The following is an 8,118-nucleotide window of genomic DNA, read 5'->3' on the forward strand; positions in this document are numbered from 1 at the left end:
CATCACCCACCAATCAGAGACACCCCATCACCCACCAATCAGAGACACCCCATTGAACAACCAGAGGCTCCTATTGAACCACCAATCAGAGGCACCCACTAAACCAGCGGTGTCACCCTTTGACCAATAATCAGAGACACCCCATGACGCAACAAGCAGAGACACCCTATGACCCACCAATCATAGACACCCCATGACCCACCATTCAGAGACACCCCACTGTACCACCAGAGGCTCCCATTGGCACACCATCAGAGGCACCCACTAAACCATCATAGACACCCTTTGACCAATAATCAGAGACACCCCACTGACCCACCAATCAGACACCCCATGATGCAACAAGCAGAGACACCCTATGACCCACCAATCAGAGACACCCCATGACCCACCAATCAGAGACACCCCATGACCCAACAGTCAGAGACACGCCACTGAACCACCAGAGGTTCCCATTGGCACACCATCGGAGGCACCCATTAAACCATCAGAGACACCCTTTGACCAATAATCAGAGACACCCCATGACCCACCAATCAGACACCTCATGACGCAACAATCAGAGACACCCTATGACCCACCAATCAGAGACACCCCATGACCCACCAATCAGAGGAATCCATTGACCTTTTATATCGGATGCACCTGCTGGGGTAGAAAACCCTCATTCAATAAGAGGTTGGGTTTCACCTGTACCAGAAAGGGCCTAATCTCATACCAGGTAGATTTGCTAATTCTATCATGGGAAATTGTAAACTATTAGAGAGAGGGGGAATGCACTGGGAAAACAGATGTACTAAAACAAGATAAGCTAGTAGGGTTTATTAAAGTAGTAAAGGAGATCCCATGGAAGCTAAAGATCTGCAAAAGAATGTACCGACTGGTCAGGGATTGTTTAATAAGAAAGAATCAGATCCGCTATCTCCTCTAGGAAACCAGTGTTTCACCTAAACAACCCATCAATCAGCTATTAACTAAGCAAGTTTGGCCGAGGAGGTTCAGTAGGTGACAACTACAACCATTGGCAATGGAGGGCTGGCCAGCGGTGTTGCAACATCTTTGGTGTAATAAATAGCTGAATATCAACCAAGCAATCACATTACAGGTGCTTCTAATAAAATGAATGAAAAGATTAAAATTATTTTCACTTATTAAAATCTTACCAATTCCTGATATTCTTAGAACTGCTCAACAGTAATGGCGATTAAAATTACAGCATTCCATGCCACAATCAAAATAAATAATTTTTTTGAAAATCAGTTAAATCAACAGACTGAAGCAAGGGAGATTTGAGAACCCAGTTCTGTACAAGGATCAACTGTTTGTGGTCTGATCCAGGATATGGGGAGATGACCCTGGTGAATATCTCCACATCCTCTGCTTAAACCACCATAATGCTGGCTAACCATGGTGACTCAGTTGATGAGGTGCACAAGACACAGTCTTGTTATTGGACATTGCCAATTGCATAGAAGCATAAAATGTAGAAAGTGCAGAAACAACATTCAGCCCAAGAAGTGCTCACAGTCTCTGAGCTCCTCTAACAGTGGCCTCTTGCACGTTCTGCAGTTCTGCTCACTCCACCAATGGATGTCCCTGTTTTTAGTTACCATAGCCCTTAACTCTAGAATTCTCTCCCAACACCATTTCACTTTTATACACTGCTTGATATCTTACTCATTGACCAAATTTTCAGTTTTGGTAATATCACCTAATTTGGCTTCATCCCAAACTTTATTTGATACTCACTCCAGTGAAGTACCATGGAAAGTTTTGCTAGATCAAAGGCAGTATATAAATGAAAGTTGTTGTAATTCATCTTCTGGCAAATGGATTGTGTCTAGTCAGAGGTACGCCAACTCTGCTTCCAACTATTCCCGGAGCTCCTATTGTATGAAATCCCAGTTCCAATCAATTGACCCACACCACAAGGCACATCCATCCTCACCACTTACCCTTCTGCTCTTTCACAGGTCCATTGGTAAACCCATAGGATCAATTTTACACAATTAGATAATCATCTATTCTCAAGCAAATAACTCTTGTACCCCAACTGCAATGTCTTTTCCTTACAATGCAACGAAATTAGCAAAAGAAAGTGAAAGGTGAAAAAGATAGAACAATATAATGATTTATCTCCCCTGTTACTTAGTGTCTGAGTTTAATCAGTGGTCCTGCAGAGTCCAAGACAATTCTGGAGGATTGGAAACTCCATATAGTATCTGAAGATAAAGCTTTCCCATTCACCCAAGTAATTAGAGCCTCTATCCAATTATTCTTTCTATTTTTCTTTGTGTAACATTTCCCACATTTCTATAATATTTTGCAAAGTTAAGGAATGTACAATAGATGCATCCTTATAATGCTGCACAGAGCACTTGAGTCCTTTCATGTAAAACTGCTTCTTATGTTTCAATAGGATCTTGCCAGCAAAAGCCATAAATCACGTGAAAACATCATCAACTGGGAAAGCAGACAAAGTCTCGGACTGCCAATTAAGTGCTGGAATGTATGATCTAGGCACCATGTATCCTCCACCAGCTGGGAAGCCTGGGTAGATGCCGTTGGCCAAAAGATAATGGATCACTTTGTTGTTGCCATTTTGGTAGACCTTGCTTTGCTGATGAATGTAACCAGAAATAAATTCCTTTGAGGTTTTGCCAATAGTGATGTAGTTCACAATCGCCTCACGGTTGACAAATTCATCGTCGTCAGCTTTGAAAGAGCACAAGTAAACTCAACACAGGCAGACAAAGCAATCAGGGAGCCAAACTGATAGGGATACTCACATGCATTGAGAACAGGGAAAGAGAGACAAGACAATGTGACAAAAATAAGTGGATAAGGCAGGCTGACACAAACTGGGGCACTAACACCAGTCCTGAGACAGGAAGGAATTGTAATCTTGAAAGAGTCTCCAACCGAACTGGCCAGATCCAGAGTCCTAGAGAAAGTTCACAAGATTTGTTTTATTAATTCATTGGATATGGATGTCACTGACTAGGCCAGCATTTACTGTCCATCCCTAGCTGCTCTGGTGGTGGTGAGCTGGCATTTTGAACCACTGCAGTCCATTTGGTAAACCCCCTTAATGCTGTTAGGAGGGATTTCCAGGACTTTAATACATCGAGACTGAAGGAACAATGATACATTTCCAAGTCAGGATGGCATGTGGTTTGGAGGGGAACTTGCAGATGATGGTGTCCCCACATACCTGCTGCCCTTGTCTAGATGTTAGTGTTGTGCGTTTGGAAGGTACTATTGAAGAAACCTTAGTGAAGTTCTGCATCTTGTAAATAGTACACACTGCTGCTACTGAGTATCAGTGATGGACGGTGTGAACGTTTATATATATGGTGCCAATTAAGCAGGTTCCTTGTCTTAGATGATATCAAGATTCTTGAGTACTGTTGGAACTGCACTTATCCAGGCAAGTGAGAAATGTGCTGTTCCACTCCTGACATATCTTGTAGATTGTGGCCAGACTTTGGGGAATCAGAAGGTGATTTACTCCAACTTGCTCTTGCACTGTATTTATATGGTTGGTCGAGTTCAGTTCCTGGTCAATGGTAACCCCCAGGATATTTGTAGCTGGATGGGCCACTCAAAATGGCAGAATCAGATAATACACCAAGCATGCTGGGAAATCAAGCCAAGCATTGGCCAAAGTATCTGTGCAAAGATACTGAAATAAACAAGCTGCAGATCTGGACAGGCAGGCTGCAACTGCAGACAGCACAATACACAATTGACTAAGAGAATATAGGAACTGCCGATGCTGGAGGAACACAGCAGGCCAGGCAGCATCAGAGGAGCAAGAAGGCTGACGTTTTGGGTCGGGACCCTTCTTCAGAAATAGAGGGGGGGGAGGGGGCTCTTGAAATAAATAGAGAGGGGGGGGCGGTGATAGCAGGGAGATAGTGGAGTGGATAGGGTGGGAAAGAAGACAGACAGGTCAAGGAGACGGGGATGAAGCTAGTAAAGGTGTTTGTAGGTAGGCAGTGGTGGGGATTGGTCAGTGAGGTGGGAGGAGCGGATAGGTGGGAGAGAAGACAGACAGGTCAATGAGGCAGGGATGAGAGGGGGTGCTGGTCTTGGGATGAGGTTGTAGGTGGGGAGATTTTGAAGCTAGTAAAGTCCACATTGAGACCATTGGGTTGTAGGCTCCCAAGGCGGAATATGAGGTGCTGTTCCTGCAGTTTCGGGGTGGCATTGTTGTGACACTGGAGGAGGCCCAGGATGGACATGTCGTCCAGGGAGTGGGAGGGGGAGTTGAAGTGGTTCACAACTGGGAGGTCTTGTCGTTTGTCGCGAGCTGAACGTAGGTGTTCTACAAAGCGGTCTCCGAGTCTCCGCTTGTTTCCCCAATGTAGAGGAGGCCACATCAGGAACAGCGGATACAGTATACCACATTAGCAGCTGTGCAAGTGAACATCTGTTTAATGTGGAAGGTTTTGTTGGGGCCTGGGATGGAGGTGAGGGGGGAGGTGTAGCACCTCCTGCGCTTGCAGGGAAAGGTGCCGGTGGTTGTGGGGCTAGTGGGGTGTGTGGAGCAGACGAGGGAGTCGCGAAAAGACCAGTCCCTCCGGAAGGCAGATAAGGGTGGGGAGGGAAATATATCCTTCGTAGTGGGGTCAGATTGCAGGTGGCGGAAGTGGTGGAGAATGATGCGTTGACTCCGGAGGTTAATGGGATGATATGTGAGGACAAGGGGAATTCTCTCTTTGTTTTAATTGCAGGGAGGGTATGTGAGGGCTGAGGTGCGGGAAACGCAAGAGATGCAGTCGAGGGCGTTTTCGACCACTGAGGCAGGGGAGGGGAGTTGCGGTCCTTGAAATATGAGGACATCTGGGATGTTCGGACACAATTAACTAAGCCTATTTACCAGGACAATAGGAAACATCAAGCTGTTTCCGGAACAACGGGATAACTCATATCTTATCTGGAAAACCAATCTGACTTACGTGCCCCTGACACTTTCAGAAATGGAGGACCAAAGACCACCCCAATACCCTCAGGGCACTGCCTGATTAGGTCTGATCAATCAGAGTAATTGATTCCTGATTGATCCATTGGTGGGAATCGAAGATCCTTCCAAAGGGGTGCGGAAGCTTCCAAGGATAAGAATCACTGTAACAGCACTCTCAGGAGCGGTAACCCAAGACCAACCACCATAAGAAGAGGCGCCCATGGGACCACTGGGAGAGGAAGACCAGACAACCATCACAACAAGGATCAAGGCCAAGGTCTAATCGGTGATGTTTGATCATTCCAAGTTAAGTTAAAGTACAAGATACTGACTTAGATTTACAGTATTAATTGTCAGATTTACAGTATTAATTGTTAGTTTGTAGCATAATCGTTGTTATAGTATTAATTGTGTTATAACCAATAAAGATCATTTCATATTACTATTAAAACTCGACTCACAGTCCTTTGCAGGATATACAGGCTAAACACATTGTGTAGTGAGCGCAACATACTGATAGTGGGTAATCAGTGATGGTAACATCATTGAATGTCAAGGAGTGGTTGTTACATTCTATTTTTGGAGATGGTCATTGCCTGGCACTTGTATGGTATGAATGTTCCTGGCCACCTCTCAGTCCGTGCATTGACATGGACAGATTCAGTATTTTTGAAGTTGTAAACAATGTTAAGCATTAGCAACCTTCCTCATTTCTGACCTAATGATGGAGGAAAGTTCATTGATGAAAAAGCTGAAAATGGTTGGGTCTAGGAGACCACCCTGAAGGAGATGCTAGTCCTGGAACTGAAATGACTGACCTCCAACAACCATTTTCCTTTGTGCAAGGCCTAACCAAAAGAGAGTTTTCTGCCTGACTCCCATTGACTCCAGTTTTGCCAGGGCCACATTAAGTCAATTATGGCCTTGATGTCAAGGATAGTCACTCTCACCTCACCCACGGAATTCAGCTCTTCTATCCACGCTGGACCAAAAGCTTTAATGAGGTCAGGTGCTGGATGATCCTGCCAGAACCCAAGCTGAACATCAGTGAGCAGCTTATTTCTAAGCAAATGCTGCTTGATAGCACCGTTGATGACACATTTAATTGCTTTACTGACAGAGACCAGAGTGACCAGGGTAGTAATTGGGAAGGTTGAACTTGTCCCACTTTGTGTGTAGAAGACATTGATGGGCTATTTGCCACATTGCTGGTGAGATGCCACTTTTGAGTTGTACTGGGACAGCTTAGCTAAGGGTGTGGAAATAGCAGGAGCACAGATCTTCCGTACAATCACTGTTATGTTGTCAGACCCATAGCCTATCCAGTGCCTTCAGCTGTTAGTCTATAGGTGTGAAGCTGGAAAAGCAGGTCAGACAGCATCAGAGGAGCAGAAAAGTCAACGTTTTGAGTCAACCCAGTGAGTCCTGATGAAGGGTTTTGGTCCAAATGTTGACCTACCTGCTCCTCTGATGCTGACTGACTTGCTGTGCTTTTCCAGCTTCACACCCAGACTCTGGCTTCCAGCATCTGCAGTCCTTATTATGCCGAAGGCTTCAGCTGCGACTTGTATCACGAGGGAATTGAATTGGCTGAAAACTGACCTCTGCGATGCTCAGGATCTCCAGAGAAGGCTGAGATTTATCTTCCACTTGGCACATCTGACTGAATAATAGTGCAACTGGGTCAACCTTCTCTGACATTAAGCTAAGCCAGGGTGGGCTCAGATTGAAACATACTGTATCAAATCTTCCAATCCCTGGATCAGACCAATGATGTTTGTTGTGTGTTTTTGCAGAAGTCCTGATGCACTGAACTCTGTGCAAAATACCTGGAAAGTTTCAATTACTGAAGGGTGCATCCCCTTGATTGGGAACCATGTTAGACAGATTAAAACGTAGACTAAGATCTAGGTAATTACACAACTGAGTCCTCAATCACTCACCCAGACCTTCCACCTAACCAACCTGACCACCCCACCTGATCCCACAACCAACCCCCTAAATCCCAACTACTCCCCCAAATCCTTGACTACCCTTCAACCTGAGCCCACTACTCCACTTTGAACCATCACAAGACTAGCCCTCCCTGACCACCCAACTCTACCCTTGACCTGACTGGTGCACCTTGACCCCCAAATGCACCTTCTGACCAGGTGCATACACCCTCCTGACAACTAACACCCCCAATCCCACCCATTTAACACCTAACTCCCAACCATCCCCACTTTGCCAGTCGAAAAAAACAATTAAGACTTTAGTAGATGTGGCATGGTGGCTCAGTGGTTAACACTGCTGCCTCACAGCACCAGGAACCTGGGTTTGATTCCACCCTCGGGCAACTGTCTGTGTGGAGTTTGGACATTCTCCCTGTGTCTGTGCGGGTTTCCTCCAAGAGCTCCAGTTTCCTCCCACAGTCCAAAGATGTGCAGGCTAGGTGGATTGGCCGTGCTAAATTGCCCGTAGTGTTCAGGGATGAGGTGGGTTATAGGGGGATGGGTCAAGCTGGGATGCTCTGAGGGTAGGTGTGGATTTGTTGGGCTGAAGGGCCTGTTTCCACGCTGTAGGGATTCTATGAAAATTTATTCTGTTTTTTTAAACAAAAAGGCAGCGTAAATAAAAACAGAAGTTGCTGGAGAAACACAGCAGCTCTTGCAGCATCTGTTCACGTTTGGAAATTCATCAGCTTTCTTTAGATAGATGTCTGTTTTCTTCCAGATTGGCAGCATCGCGTTTATTTTCTTGGTAATGATTCATTTATAGGTGTTAGCTAAAACCTGGATTGTGTTAAGCAATAGTGGGACAATGAAGTTTTGGGAAGTTCTTAAAAGAGGTGCGAATCTGAAGTAGGACCCAGAGTTTGTGACAGAAGTCTATATCGGCGCACCAGCAACCCGTCACCAACAATTTACCCGAAAGTCTTTCGATAGATCCATTCATTCAGCAACTCAGCCAACAATGTACTAACTTTTCACGAAAAAGTCTGCTGATGCGCATTCCTCGTTCAGCCATTGCAGGAGGCAACTCACCTTCAGAGTTAAATTGGCGTGATGTTCTTCAAAATCCCAAACAATAAATGTCCTCGTATTAGAGACAACAAGGTGCAGAGCTGGATGAACACAGCAGGCCAAGCAGCATCATACGAGCAGAAA

At 45.3% G+C, this 8,118-nt stretch overlaps 1 pseudogene; it reads right to left on the reverse strand.

The window, feature by feature from the left end:
- Positions 1-2,272: 2,272 nt before the first annotated feature.
- Positions 2,273-8,070, reverse strand: LOC125482371 (annotated as a pseudogene).
- Between the last annotated feature and the right edge of the window lie 48 nt (positions 8,071-8,118).

This window comes from Rhincodon typus, unplaced genomic scaffold (assembly GCF_021869965.1).
Source record: "Rhincodon typus isolate 14 unplaced genomic scaffold, sRhiTyp1.1 hic_rhity00009467, whole genome shotgun sequence".
Lineage (NCBI taxonomy): Eukaryota > Metazoa > Chordata > Chondrichthyes > Orectolobiformes > Rhincodontidae > Rhincodon > Rhincodon typus.